This window comes from Phacochoerus africanus, chromosome 9 (genome assembly GCF_016906955.1).
Source record: "Phacochoerus africanus isolate WHEZ1 chromosome 9, ROS_Pafr_v1, whole genome shotgun sequence".
Classification (NCBI taxonomy): Eukaryota; Metazoa; Chordata; class Mammalia; order Artiodactyla; family Suidae; genus Phacochoerus; species Phacochoerus africanus.
Window position 1 is genome coordinate 95,850,000 of NC_062552.1, and position 15,708 is coordinate 95,865,707.

Genomic DNA, 15,708 nt, shown 5'->3' on the forward strand with positions numbered 1-15,708 from the left:
GTGCAAATGAAATGATGAGTGATTGTTAATGTGTATAGAGTTTGTTTTTTGGGGACCATGAAAATGTTCTAAGATTGATTTTGGTAACGGGAGTTTCTGTTGTGGCGCAGCGGAAATGAATTCGACTAGGAACCATGAGGGTGGAGGTTTGATCCCTGGCTTCGATAAGTGCGTTAAGGACTTGGCGTTGCCGTGAGCTGTGGTGTAGGCTGCAGACTCCGAAGATCTGCCGTTGCTGTGGCTGTGGCATAGGCTGGCGGCTACAGCTCCGATTTGACCCCTAGCCTGGGAATCTCCATATGCCGTGGGTGTGGCCCTGAAAAGACAAAAAGACAAAATAATAATGAAATAAAATAAAATAAAATAGATTGTGGTAATGATTGCACAACTCTGTAAGTATACTAAAAAGCTATTGAATTGTATACTTTAAATATACAATTATACATTTAAATTATGAATAATACGGTGTGTGAATTGTATTTCAGTAAAACAGTTGAATTTTCCAAAATATTAAAAAATTTGAAAACAATTTTTTAATTAAAAAAAATCAATGGTTCCTCCCACTTGGGACTCTCCAAATCTAAATTACTCTTCCAGTTCATCTTTGGAATTATCTTTTTACTGGCATGGAAATATTTAACCTCTGCTAGGGAATACCACCTCCACCCTTGATTTTCAGGGGAGATGAGCAAAGCCCACAGGCAAAATGTAACAGGAGCTTCTGCTCAGCTCTATAGAGGAGGCCAGTGGAGCCTGAGGCAGGAAGGAGAGTGGGGGGGGGGAGGCCAGAAGAGGCTGGGAGCCAGTGTTTACAAAGGGAGGAAAGAGACCCTGGCCGTATAAGGCAGATAGAAACAGACGAGAAACTGAGGTTCTTCCAAAACACCACACAAGGGTAGATAGGCAGCTCTGGAAAGGTTGCAAACAGTTAAGTGGGGAGGGCATCCCAGGCGGAGGAAACAGCCTGGGCCAGGGCTCTGAGATGTGAGGGGAAGTGGCTTGTTAGAGGCGTGCAGGCTGGAGCATGGGATGTGCGGAGGGAGGGAGAGGACCTGGGCCAGGTTGCAGGGCACCCCGGACACAGCCCACCACGTGCTCTAAGTTTAATTTTGTCCTGTGGACACTGGGAGGTCCAGGGAGGATTTTTAGATAGTAACAGTTTGCGAAGGGTCTCAGAAGCCATGTTACAATGTGAGAGGTGGAGGGTCTTGCATGAGGTCACCAGTCAGTGGTCATTAGTGGTCAAACTGACTGCAGTGCTAACCTAGGGGCTCCAAGGTCTGGCCCACTCCATCTTCTCTTATGCCAAGCTGCTTGCCAGGACATTCTGCTTGTCCTTTTCTTCTCCCCTCCTCGGTCTTCTCTAATTCCTCCCTACCCCTTCCCTTGCTTCCTCTCCACCTTGTTGCTTTCAGAGGCCTGGGGTCTGGCTGTGGCTGAACTCTGTTGCAGATCCCGGAAGATCTATTATTTGCTTTTAACCCTCTTGGTGGTCTGGGTGCTGTGGCCCCCGTAGTGGGAGAAATGAGTAGGAAGGGAGCGTGTCCATCTTCTCCAGTGAGTCTGGACCTAGGAAATATTAAAATTTGGCACAACATTGTTAATCAAGTATTCCTTAAATTAAAAAAAAAGTAATTAAAAAAAGATGAAAAAAGACCCTCCAAAATTCAACCAAGTAAATCTGAAGATCTAATTGGTTTTATTCAATGGTTCAGAAATCAGACAGTGTCTGTCTAGCAACTAGAAGGGCACTCAGAGGGGTTGTACAAAATGGAAGGGTTTTATAGGAAGAATAGGGCAAGGGAGCTATTAGTAAAAGAAAATAAAGAATTATTTTTTTATGCCCTAACATCTTCTTTTTTGGAGGGAGAAAACTGGCAAGAGTTTTATCATGCAGATTGCCTCTTCTTCCTCTGGGGAATGGTGAGGGTCCATGTGACAGATTACTATGTGACAGCATCTCATTGGTGCTGGCCAGAGAATTCGAAACTGGTTAAGATTACATTTATGGTGAAGGTTGAAACTGCAATTAGGTTAGGTATTAAATCTAGGTTTGGTATCATGGGCTTTGGCACAAGTGACACCATTTTGGGCCTGTGGGTTTTCTTCTTAACAGAACTCAAGGAGGAAAGGAGGCAGAGCAAGGACAGGCTTATAGAAAAGGAAGCAACAGCCGTAGGTTCTGTGGGGCCCAGGTTGGACGTGTTCTCTGGAGGATGCGTATGTGGGCATGATGGGGTGGGGGCTGCACTCTGCTTGCTTTGTTTTTGCACTTCTTTGAAAATGAGACCTGATCATTCATAGCACTTTTCTAGAGAACCTACTAGAACTAGGCTAGGTGAGAGGCCCAGAGAGGGTGTGTCCTCCTCCAAAGGGCATCTGAGACCCAAGCTGCAGCATAGGCTGAAGTCTCTGGTACTGATTCTCAAGTAGGAAAGTTTCCACATTCATTGAGCACCTCTGAGACCAGGCACTGTTCAAGGGCCTGGAGCAAAAAATAAAAAGTCATAACCATTGTCATCAAGGGGTCACAAGTCCTGTAAATACTTACAGAGGATTTATCTCCTAGGCCCCCAGTGGGATCACCAATAGATGCTGTTTCTATAAAGTACACAACGGTTGGCATAGTATAATGTTGGAAAATTGCCCCAGGAGACAAGGCTCAGAATGGGAAATAAAGTTAGGAATGTGGTGGGTTCTAGCTCCAACTCTGCCAGTCTTCACTCTGAACTTCGGTTTTCTGAACCTTGAGATCTGTTGCGTGCTTTTTAGTACGCTGAGGAATCACTTAGGAATGCTTGTTAAAATAAAGATTCCAGAGTCCAATCGTAGTTTTTTGAATCAGAATGGTTGGATGTGGGACCGCGAATCTGCATTTTTACACCCCCAACTTAGGGGCAGTTTGAGGTAGGCAGTTGCACCACAGTTTGAGAAGTACTGCTTAATGGGAAGATAACGACCTGCCCTAGCGACAGGCCTGGAGAGCGATTCAGGAGCTAAGAAGGCAGCATGAATGAAAGCCTTGTCAAAGGGAAAGCAAACCAATTTTTGCAAATAATAGTAAACCAATAATACAAATAATATCCTAAAAATCCAAATAACGATACTACTACTAATTGTAAAAGAACTGGAGAGCGCACCGCAAAAGCACCGCAGTCTGAGTCTGTACCATCAACTGGTCCACAAGAGCGAAGTCGGCGCGACTGTCCCTTTAAGACGAGCCCGCCCCACTCCCGGTCTCACCCGCCTCGGGGCGTGCGGGCCGACGGGCGGCGCGTGCGTGCTGGCAGCCATCGACCGGCCGATCCTCCCAGCCGGGCGGTCGCGGCGGCGCGACGCCGGCGCTTGTTGCGTGCGCGCCTGGCCCCGCCCATTGCCCGCCCCTTCCCCTCCCCCTCCGCGGGCCTCCCCCGCCCGCGCGGTACAGCTGGGCCAGTGACGCGGAAACTGCTGCTGCCGCCGCCGCCGCCGCCGCCGCCGCCGCGTTCCATTCTCCTAAGCCGGCGACAGCCTGTTTCCCGACTCCTGCTTCCTCGTTTTGCAGCGCCGCCCGGCGCCAGCCAGACAAGGGTACGCGGGGTCTCGCCCAGACCCTAGAGGGCCGCGGGTACGCGCAGGCAGCGGAGCTGATTCCTGCGCGGTGGAAGGTGCGAGCGCCCCCATCCCGGAGGTCGCCACGCCGTTCCCCGGGTGAGTTGTCACCGCGGCCGGGGGGCGGCGGGGACCGGCATTGTGTCACTGGACCGCTGGCTGGCTGTCAGGGGCGCAGGGCCAGCGCGCACCGCCCGGGAGGGATGCTGGGGAGCTGGGGCCGGCCACCCAACGTCCGCTGCTCTCCGCACTCCCCGCGCCGGCCTCGCTGTCACCTCGACGCCCGGCGGCGAGCCCTGTGCCGGCGTGGGCCGGCCTGGCGCGGGACTGAGAGGGCGGCGGGGTGAGCTGTGCCGGGCTTGGAGAAGGACTGGGCGGCCGGTTTGCGGCCGGGAGCTTGGTGGCGGGGGTCTCGGCGCCTGGGGTCCTGCTCTGGTCGGTAGTTCAGGACGGAGACTACGCTTTGCAGATCGCTGGAGTGTAGATAAATAGGCAGAGGCTGTCTTGCTGTTACTATTAGTGTTACTGTTTTGCACTCAGACCGACTAAAGCTTTGGATCCTGCTCCGGGCAGGGTCGGCTTAGCGACGGTGGACCTCGAGGACACCTTGGAGCCCGGGTATGGAAGCCCCGGAGCTTTTTGGAGTCCCTGTGCCTGTTCTGGTCTTTAACCTCAAAAACTTTTCTTATTATCCGGGCTGACAGACACCGAAACCACTTCCTGTTTATGTATGTAGACTTTCTATTTTACTTCTGGCTTTTAGGGACTCCAAATACTGGTTTAGGTCTGACCTTCCCACGGGGTTGTGACTGTGGGGCTGCAGAATTGGGAACAATTATCTGTAAGGAGATCAGGAGGGGGAAGTGGTTTTGAGGACTCTAAGACCTGGGAGAATAGAGGCATCAGAAACAAGTCTTTGGCTGGTTCCAGGGAAGTTCACAGCTTGGCAAAGAGGCCTGATGCTGTTGTTCCCATAGAATGCCCCCTCGGTGGCAGACAGCTCCCTGGGTTCTTTTGCTCCTGCTAACTGGGCTTGTGTGTGCTCTGTAGAGAGGTCCAGTAAAACTACCCAGTTCAATTAAACTGTAGGTCTTCACTGCCTTTCTAGGTCTACTGAGGTGGCGAGTGTGCCTTTTGTCCCTTTTCATTTCTCTTGTTTTCCTCAAATTTTATTGTAATATAGTTGACTTAAAATTTGTATTAGTTTCAGGTGTACAGCAAAGTGAATCACTTATACATAAATGTGTATCCATTTTTTTTTCTGTATAGGTTATTACAGAATGTTGAGTAGATTTTCCTGCACTATACAGTAGATCCTTGGTTATCTATTTTATATACAGTAGTGTGTATGTGTTAACCCCATCCTCCTAATTTATCCCCCTCCCATGGTTTCCCCTTTGTGACCATAAGTTTGATTTTGAAATCTGTGAGTTGGAGGGGAGGCTGGCCCTAGCTCATCGGTTCTTTTGAAATCTAAGAGTTGGTTTCTGTTTTATGAATAAGTTCTTTTTTAATTAAAAAAAAATTTTAAATTATAGTTGACTCACAGTGTTGTGCCAGTTTCTGCTTTCCATCCTTTACACTGGTTAATGCACTTCTTGTTTTCATCGCTGTCATTTAAAATATATGTGTGAATGATGTGAATGCATACACACACCTTTTTTGTTTTGGGAATTCTACACCCAAGTTGTCATATCTAGTGGAGGCTAGTAGAGACATGTGCTTGGCATTGAGTTTTGAGTTTTCTGGGCTGTTCATTTTTAGCCAGATGCATATTCAACCAGAAATGAAAATTTTCATAGAGTTGGGGGGGAGGGTTGTCTGCCTGCTCCTCAGTAAGGAGGTTATTTAACAAGATAAAAATATTAGCAATAACAAGGAAAAGCTCTTGAGGACTTACTGTGAACTGAGCTTTGAGCCAAGAATTTTCTTGATTTTATTTAATAAACAACAAGCTTTTTTGGTAGATTTTGTCTTTATTCCCAAAGCCAAAGCAAATAACTCACCCAAGATCACAAATGTAGCTCCTGGTAGAGGGCACACTCTCAACTACTAGATTATACTCTTAATTTCTAGTTTGCTTACCATTTGGTCAAATTGAAACTGGAGTCTTTTTTTTTTTTTTTTTTAATGTCTTTTTGCCATTTCTTGGGCTGCTCCCATGGCATATGGAGGTTCCCATAGGAGGCTACGCCACAGCCACAGCCACACTGGATCTGAGCTGCGTCTGCGACCCACACCACAGCTCACGGCAACGCCGGATCCTTAACCCACTAAGCAAAGCCGGGGACCGAACCCGCAACCCCATGGTTTCTAGTTGGATTTGTTAACCACTGAGCCACGTCGGAAACTCCGAAACTGGAGTCTTTCTAAAGTCTTTCCAAAGCACTACTTCTATTTCTCGGATCATGTGTATCCTTATCTCTTTCTCCAAGGTACACGTTTATGATATGTTTGCACAATATTCGTATGTTCATTCATTTATTCAGTACTTATAAGTATATGTGATGCAGAAATTGTGCCAGGCACTGGGCTAGGTATTGGGGTTACTGCGATGAATAAGACAGAACCTAGCCATATCCTTATGGCGTTCACAGTCTTTAAGTCAGTTTATTTTGGCTTATGTTGTTAGTTTTCCTTGGTGGCCATTTGCTGCTTAAGGACATTCTGCCCAGTGTGTGAAAGAGAGGACAATACTGGTACGAGGCCTGATAAGTAGAACTTCCTGTCTATAGGGAGGCTCCAGGGTGGCTTTTCTGATACCATTGTAGACATGGCATATGAAACAAAACCTCACCTACAGCTAGACAGAGACAGGTCCCTGGGTGCTCAGAGTAGGACCCACCTCCCCTCTGCCTTTCAGTGTTTAAACCCTGAGAGCAAACCCATTGTGAAATTTATTTGCTGAGGCTTGCCTTCTCAAAGCCCAGCATTTGGGTGGATAGAAAGAAGAGGAGGAAAGGTAGAATGAGGTGTTACAGATGCAGGCTGGCAGATGAAGAGACCTCAGCACTTTTTCGTTTCCTGGCAGGGCTCCATCATGTGGTGATTGAACTTGTGCTCTTATGTAATAGTGCAGCTCCTGGCAGGGGATTTCCTCCCTTGCCATTGCGGGGGCAGCAGTTCCTAGAGCTCCCCCCCCCCCACCCCACATACACATGTATGCACCCTCCAAAGGGAAAGATTCGCCTGGCTTCTTCAAAGTGAGAACTAATTTCAGGTTTATGGCTACTCATCATGGTTGCACTCCCCCCATGCTTTTCCATCCTCCAGAAAAAAAACTTGCCTTATGTTTTAAATCTTTCTTTGTACTCTTTTTCTATATGCTTAGTTCTTCTAATACCAGGTGACTACTGGCATCCGTCTTTGGGCTCAGAGAATTATAATATCTTTTTGAAACTTAGTAAGTCACATAATCTTCCTCATTTCTGTACTGAAACAAGTGACCTGGGGAGCATGTCTTTAGTGGGGCTGCTTGCAGGCAAAGGAGGAAGGCCAGATGGCACCTGTGTTTGTCTTTCCCTCTGATTCCCTTTTTCTCAAGGGACGATTCACGGAGAAGCAGCAGCAGGGACATGATGCCTGCTTTCGGGCCTGAAATGCCCACTTGGAGGTCTGATCTGCAGACCCCCTAGGCCCAGTTGTGTAATTGCCATGCACGAAGCATTTTACTGAGCCCCTGCATTGACATGTGATCCCCTAGCGAAAGCTGGCAAGCGGGCTTCATTTTCCCTCTTCTGTCTGCCTGGACGGGAGGGAAGGTTTGTATAGTGGGCTTTCCTTCAAGCAGTAGGAGAGAGGTGAGAAGGAATAAGGAGAGGACGAAGCCCAGTGCTGTTTTTGGTCTTGTCTTTTGTAAACTTTGAAAGCAGATATTGCAGTGGTGCAGACTTGAGGACTGAGGATTAGGGCATTTGGGTGAAGGGCAAGCACGGGGGTAATTGTGTGATAATTGAGACTCTTTCCCCTGCTTTCTCCTCAAGATGGCTTCAGTCTCGGGGCCGCCCACATATTCCACTGTGGTAAGATTTCACTTAATGGTAGGTTTTTAAAAAATTAATGCTCTGAAGTTATGTTGCCACAATGCAGGAAACTTGAAAACTAGAGCAGTGAGAAATAATGCCTGTGATGTGGTAGAGCCGTTTCCCTGTGCGTGAGAATGAGGGTGCAGCTTGAGGCTGGGGCCGGGGTAGGGTGGGGGGGATTGGGACGGGTATTTGAAGCGGCTCACAGCTGTGGATCTGAGACCAAAGAAGCAGGTTCAGGACGGCGTGGGGGTGACCGTCCTTGAGCATCAGGATCTGTTCACTCCCACCCTGGCTCGGAGACAAGGCAGCGGCCATTGTTCCCTTAGATGGCTGAACATTCCAATGTCTCTGGGTAAATCCTTTATCTGAAAAAATAGAGGTGCTGGGGAACGGGGCACCTTTTACAAGGGTTAGGTTTTAGCGGCAGAGCCTGTCAGGCACCTGTGGGTGTTGCCTTTTGCAGGCGCTCACCTGTGTCTGTGATGGTGCCCTTTTTTCTTTCCCAGTTAGTCCTTTGGCCTGGACACCAGCAGGAGTTCTCTACTTGCTCTGTCATCTTCTGGTTCTTACCTGAGTGTGCAAGGCTCCACTCTGTGGGCAGCCCTCACAGTGGTGTGCAGCTGTGTCACTTCAGCTGTGAAAGGCCACCTGTGCTGCGGCTCGGGCTGGGGGACAGCCAGTGTCTGTGAAGGTACCAGTGCAGCAGCAGCAGCAGCAGCAGAGAATGCAGCGCCTCTAGTGAGGACTGAATGGGTCTCACAGACAGGCGGGTGTTGCCTCTGCTGTATTCTCCCTGGCTCCTCAGTCTCAAAAAAGGAAAATAGCCACCCTTGAAGCATCTGAAACTGCAGGCCAAGAATTCGTGCAGCACTCCAGAAACAGGATATTGTTGAAGCATTTTTCTCAAGCAGAAACAGATGCAGTTCTCTGTTACTGTCGACAGTGTTAGCAGATCTTTAAAATTACCTGATAGCATTGGGCCTTTCAGTGGACTCCCTCCTCCCACACACGTATCCAGGTATTATTTATTAATTTTTTCTTTTTTCTTTTTTTTGGCAGAGCCCCATTGCTTGATTTGGGGGAAGTTAGCTTGGGATTCCTGATAATAGCAATAGGTTCTCAGTGGGTTTGCCGCCGGCAGAGGTGTTGACTGACAATTCTTTATTACTCAGAAGAGGATCTTCTGTGGTGATAAATTAAATGACTCAGGATCCTTTCGTCCAGTAGTTGGAGATTGGATGCAAAAACCTCACCAATAGGGGCTTTTTCTCAGCCTCCCCTTTCTTTCTAACCTTTCGCAAGGAGGGCGAAGGCCTGTCTTTCCAAATCCTACTTCCTGCGGGCAGTGACTTGCCTTCACCCACAGAGGTTTGAGGGTGTGAATTGCTCGTGTGTAGACTCCCCTGCCTGAATGTTTGGCTAGACGAGGCTTGGGCTTCTGACAAAGCCGGGAAAATGAAACTGGCTTATGGGAATGGGAGAGGAGGAGTGTTTATCCTCTTCTTCCTTCTTTGGGCTGTTCTCAGTTGATCTCAATACAGTAAGTGGACAGAGGTTTAAAAAAGGGAACTTGAAAAAGAGAACAAGGTGGTTTTGCTTATTTTGCATTTTAAGTTGTAGTCCAGGCAAACCGAGAGGGTTGTTTTTTGTTTTTTTTGTTTTTTTTTTTGGTCAGTGTACTGGGACAAGATTACGGAAAGCTTGGAAAATAGAGGAGGGGAAATTAATATGATTCTACCATGCTAACACAAAAAAGTATTCTACTTTTTCTTTTAGTTGGTAGTCCTTGTACGTTCAACTTTGTATTTTTTTTCTTTTTGATGTAACATTATAGCATAAACATTTTCCTGTGCTGACACGTAGTTTTTAGAATTATTTCTGGTGGCTTTATAATATCCCATCAAGTAGGTCAAATGTAATTTAAATACCCTCTCTCATGCATCTAGATGATGATGATGATGATGATTATTTTTTGCATCTATATTATTTCTAAGTTTGCTCAAGAAGATTTTTTTTTTTAGAGGGGTGATTTTATTTTATCATATGATGTTTTTAAAAAACAGCTTTATTGAGACATAATTTATATATCAAAAAGATCATCCATTTAAAGTGTACAATTTGGCATTCCCTTGTGGTACAGCAGGTTAAGGATCTGGCATCATCGCTGCAGGGGCTTGGGTGGTTGCGGTGGCAGGGATTCCATCCCTGGCCTGGGAACTTCCACATGCCTTGGGCATGGCTGGAAGAAAATGTGTACACTTCAATGGATTTTAGTATATTTACAGTGTTGTCCAACCATCACTATGATCTAATCTAATCTAGTTTGGGAACATTATCATGTTCCCTGCCACTAATAGTCACTCCCTATTCCTCTCCAACCCCCCCTAGCCCAGGGGCACTGCTAATCCCCTCTCTCTCTTCTATGGTTTACCTATTTGGAGATTTCCTCTGAATGGAGTCCTACAATATGCCGTCTTCAGTGATTGGCTTCTTTAATTTAGCATAATGTTGTGGAGGTTTATCCATGCTGCAGCATATATAAGTACTTCATTATTGCTGAATAATCTGTTGTATAGACATACCATATTTTGTTTATCTGTTCATCAACTGATGAACATTTGGGTTGTTTCTGGTTTTTGGTTATTATGAATAATGTTGCTACGAACTCATGGGTTTTGTGTAGACATATGTTTTCATTTCCCAGGGAGGTATTTTAAGAACTGCATCCATATTTCTGCATTGGGATTAACATTTTACTTGGTTATATAGTTTGTTTAGGCAAGAACAGCATAGCAAAATCTCTTGGTTCTAGTGTATTGAAGATATTGCCTTGAATTAAGAAAAAGTGCTACATACATCTGTATCTATATACATATGTACACAGGTACATATATACACACACACATACATATGTATATATACTGTATACATATATATTTATGAAGTTTGAACTCTCCGATAGCATTGTTTCCAAAGCTTTGGTGCAGAACTGAACTATTGTGAGAGTTGACAGAGAGCAATAGTGCCTAAATTTGGTACGCATGTATCGCTACTTAAGGAAAGCGGGGGAAGGTTCAGCAGGAAGCCTCAGTGTCATTGTGTCTTTTGGAAAGGATGTTACCATGAACCCTACAGAGTCTTCCTTATCAGTATAATTTATAATTCTCAGAAATTTTTCCTTTGCTTATGAAAAATTCCCTGCGAGGGTTCTGTGCACCTGCTTGGAGGCTGCTGCTAGGCTGGAGAGTGGAGTGCTTGCTGAGTAGAGAGCCAGCCCTTGAGTGGGCAGGGAAAGGGGCTGAGTGTGGTTTAACATGAGTCTGAGGAAGAATGCTCTTTAGAACAGCTCTTACAGGCTCTCACTGGTGGACCTTATTTTAACCCGAGGTTAAAAATATAGATCATGCCAGACACAAAGAGGAACAGATGGTGCTGCTGAGAGTGTCATTTCCTCTACAGGATCTACCCCTTGTGGTTTTACATCATAGCAGCCTTAGCACTGAAATAGTGCACTGCCTCCTTTCGCCCTTGCCCTAATTGCAGCTCCTAGCATTTGTGATCAGTAGCTGGTCTTGCTTTTCCTGCTCCTAGATCCCTCCCAAAAGCTTTTGCAAGTGTGCATGTGCAGGCTGCCTAAGGGCAAGAGGGTCAGGATGGTCCTACCTCAGAAATATGTGGGACACAGGGCACATGCCCCTCGTCCAACAAGCCCGACAAAAACTAGGAACTTGAATTATCTTCCTTTGTACCTGGTTTAACTTCCCATACCTGGCACTAAGCCCAAGGACTAGTTCTTCCAGAAAGTTCCCTTGTGTGTGTGCGCACACATATGTGTGTGTGTGTGTGTGTGTGTAAATGTGTAGGTATGCAGCCACAACTTCCCTTGAGTATTGGAGACAGGGCCAAGGAAGAAGCCAGGGCTCCAGTTTCCTAGTCTAGTGCTTTTTCCATGCCAGTGTCATCAACTTCTCTTCTCTGGGCCTGTTCCAAGAAAGGGGATTGGAGCCCAGAAGGGTGTGTGGTTCATATCGATAGGAACAAATTCATATCCCTTTTGTGATTGTGGTTTTGAATCTAATAGCGAAATTTCAAAGGGGAATGAGTCTTTAAATTCAGCACTTCTGAAGAAGAACTGTGCTTAAAATGGGAGTTGTGTTTAAGCTGAACCTGCTCAACTCTTTTCATCTCTGTACGGTGCTTCCTTACAATGTAGAACACACCACCCGACTCCAGGCCAGTGGATTTGTACTCTGAGTCATTTTCCCCTTTGGGTCCCACTTGCTCAGGTGGGACAGGGGCAGGTGCCGTGGCATCCTCCATGTAGTAGAACTGCCTGATATTAGGGAACATGCTATCTGGGAGGGCTGATGGCGCCTCCTTCCCACCCCATTGCAGACCGAAACCCTTCACAACTGTGGTTCTGATTTCCTCAGGTGCACTTTATGTCAGATCAGCCACTCATCCAAATGCAGTGTGAACATTTCTAACTGTGTCTCTAACAAGCCAGCAAGGAAACAGGCTTCTTGAGTTGAGGTCATGTATGCTAGCTTTCTCCATGCCGCAAAGCCAGGGAGCAGTTTTTTGTGTTCCATGGGTGCTGCTCCTTTAGTGGGCATGCGCAGGACACTTCTAGAGAATTAACAAATGGTATGTTGGCTAGCCCGCAGCTTTATCAATCCTTGAGGCTCATCTGCCCACAGATAGGAACTCTGCCCTGGGAAGGCCGTCTTCCTCCTTTCCGTCCTGTGGGGATTTTGCTTGTCACACAGCGGGGTGGCGAGAAAAACAGGCTTTGGGTTTCATAAGATTTTGTAGGTCCATCTTATTTTCCCCTTTACATGCACCTTCAAGTCCTTATGATCTGTGAGCTGAAACTGGTTGGGCTGTGACGTCAGGCTGCAGGGAGGTGAGTGGAGGGTTGCTGCAGAGACCAAGAGGAAGGAAGTAAATCAGTCATTCCTATGGTGGGGATTCGGTGAATGCCAGTGGTTGTTCAGTGCTGGGCAAACAGCCGTGAACAGAGAGCAATATGGACACGGCACTTGTCCTCAGGAAGTTAAGAGTCTGGGGAAACACCCATGGGGTATTTAATTTGATGGTAGTGTTGAAGGACTGTCATGTAAAACGGGCTTTCACCTTGGCTGCTCCGAAGGAGTGGCCCTGGCCTTTTCAGGGACTGTCACCGTGGAAGGGAGGAGGGCTTGAGAAGTATCCTTGGAGAATTCCTGCTAGCCTCCTGAGCAGGAGAGTAAACTGCCTCTCTCTGCAGAGCAGGCTTATTTAGGCTTAGGAGTTTGGTCTGGGGAGGATTCTTGCTTTCCGGCTTTACCTAACCAAGCTTTTTTCATTTTGTTTTTAAGTTTTTAAAAAATGATTTTTATTTTTTCCATCGTAGTTGGTTTACAGTGTTCTGTCCATTTTCTACTGTGCAGCAGGGTGACCCAGTCCCACACATACATGTATACATTTTTCTTCTCACATGATCATACTCCATCATAAATGACCAGATACAGTTCCCAGTGCAATCAAGCCTTTTTTTAATGTGGGAATGTTTTCTGACCCTAAAGTATCCTTTTTTGCAGTTAAGAGAGAGAATAGCTCTTCTAGGTTCAACAGTGAGAAATTGGGAGAAGGGAAGTAGGTAGGGCCAGTGTTGTGAATTCCTTACAGAATGTTTTTTCTGCATTTCCTTTTGGCCTCAGTTTTAGATATATTAATTTGTGATGTCTCTCTTTCTGATACATCTGTGGCTTTATAACCTGCTGGGGGCAGTATAGGACCTAGTACCCTACTAGCACAAATGAGGGTCCCCCAAACCGCACATACCTGTATGGTTTACCTCTGGGGATAAGCCATGTCCATGTAGGCTCAGGTTCCAGGCTGAGATTGGACGTTCCCTGAAGTCGGTGACTGTCTCATCCTCTTTGTGAGAGGGTGAGAGAGCAAGGTGACATTGAGACCATGGGCCTCGATGACAAGGAATGAAGGAGCGGTATTAATGATGAAATTCTAAAAAGAGGCATTGGAGGGAGGCCTAGCTTGAGTTGAAAACCAAATATAAACAAAGTGATAAAAAGCTGTTAACAATCACCAAATTCACGCTGACTGGTGCCAGGAAAAGAAGACAGCTGAGGAACCGTGGAGGTGGGGGGGGCGGGGAAGAGAGGGTATTGGCTGTTGTCCAAAATGTTTTAGCAAGGCCAGTCAAAAACAAGTTACAGGACCCCTTAAAATTTTTTATCCAAGACCAGGGAGTCACCCCTTCTAATTTTCAGGTGCAGGTCTTTGTTTCTGAAAAACTCTGTCATTCTTTTCAAAGCCTCAGGAGGCATGAATCATACCCTAAATCCAATTTATACGTGTGATCTGCTTGCTCAGCCTTTTTTACATGTATATGGCATCCATGGTGAGTTTGGTTGCAGGCAAAGAAGTAGTTAACCATGATGGCTTATTTCTGTTTGTTCTCCAGAACTGAGCTCTCCTGGGGGCGGTTCTTTTACGTCTGAAATTATAAAATATAATTGTGGGGTCCTCCTCTGAAGGTCTGTGCACACGTTTGAAAAACCACATCTTTGAAAGAAGGGCTGCTCTCTGCAACTGTTGACTGCTTTTCTTGGGATGTATGTGAGCAGCAGTGAATGAACAGATTTCAGAGCCTTTGGTGTTGGTAAAACTTTCTGTGGATGGTAACGAGTAGATATTTTTCAACTCATTTGAACTCATTTATTAACTGAACAAGTGTTGAATGCTCTTTGCCATGGAATCATCTTCCCACAGGGATTCTTTGCAACACAGTCTCACAAAGTTTTTGAATTGTTCTCCACTGTTTTGGTTAGTCTTTTCCCCTCATAGATTTCAAACTCCTTGAGGAGGGAAGGGCTCTTTTAAGTTTCCTCTTTGTTTACTTCTGCAGGTTGGGCATTTGTATTAATAGCAGTAAAGATTTCTTTGTTTTACAAAGTACTTTCACGTAAGACAACAGCCAGTACTGTGAGGAAGGTTTCAGTTCTGTTTTACAGATGGGAAAGCCAAGGCCTTTGGTAACCAGTAGACCATTTAGCATCCACTGTTCTTGTAAATAGGGACCCTGAGTCAGCTGGGGCTCAGGCTGAGTCAGACCTGGGTGTCATGCTGGGCAATAGGAAAACTCCTGGAATTGCAGACTTGATAAATGTTAACTTGCGTGTGAAAGGCAATATAATGACCCCTTTCCTCATCCCCTACCCACCCCCATCAGCGTAGGTAATCTCAAGGTCGCTGTGTCCGTGTGCTTTTGGGTACCGATGGGACAAAGATGTGAAAGTGTACATAGTTCAGAAGGACAAGTGTCCTCTCCTTGTGGGGGAAGAGCATTGCTGTATAGTTTGAGAAGCTTTCATTTTTATTTTTGGGGGGAGCAGAGAGGCCATAGGGGCAAGGCCCTTGCCTCTAGAAACCCATGCAGTTTTCGGGTTATTAGAGGGTCCATTTGGGGGTAAGCCTGAGCGGAAATTCCATGTGCCTTGGGTTCTAAGGGCTCAGTGATGGGGATTTTGAGGGCTCTACAGCCTTCCTCTTTATGGGCATTGTTGCAGTCTCGTCCTGTCTTTCTGCAGGTCTGTTCTGACTCTAGGCATCAACTGTGGGTGCAGGGCCTGTCTGAGATGCCCACACCCCACTGTTTCCAAAGCGGGGGGCTGTCTTTGCCTCAGAACCCCTCGGGCTGAGGAATGTCCATCATTTTTTGCTGACACACCGTAGGCCAGGCTTCCTCTTCCCTGTTGCTCCGCCTGTACTTTCAGAGGAGAAGATGAGCCTGAGTGGGCAGGGAGGAGGTTAGAGGTGAAGATCCTGCCTCACCCAGGGCAGCTTAGATTTGAAAAACACAGAGCCATGCTCATGTTCCTGGGGAAGGGTGTGCTCGGACAGCCCCGTCTGTTTTTTCCATTTGGTTGGGAAAGTGGAGGAGTAAGACTGGCTGCAGGCCAGGCATAGTTTCCCCCTTTCCTATGGTGAATGAAAATGGACGATTGTTTCGAGAAGTGGGTATGAGTGGGAGGCAGTAGAAGAGCGTGGCCTTGGAATCAGACCTACCCTGCTTTCCCACTCA

The 15,708-nt window shown here is 46.6% G+C and overlaps 1 protein-coding gene across 2 annotated transcripts in view; it reads left to right on the forward strand.

The window, feature by feature from the left end:
* Window positions 1-3,384: 3,384 nt before the first annotated feature.
* The window catches only part of SUSD6 (sushi domain containing 6), an 87,466-nt gene continuing 75,142 nt past the window's right edge, over window positions 3,385-15,708 (forward strand). Inside the window, exon 1 of one of the 2 annotated variants that reach the window (XM_047796565.1) lies at window positions 3,385-3,690. The gene's annotated coding sequence lies outside the window, so the exon portion shown is untranslated. The remainder of the gene's footprint in view (window positions 3,691-15,708) is intronic. The other variant, XM_047796566.1, reaches the window with a different exon arrangement.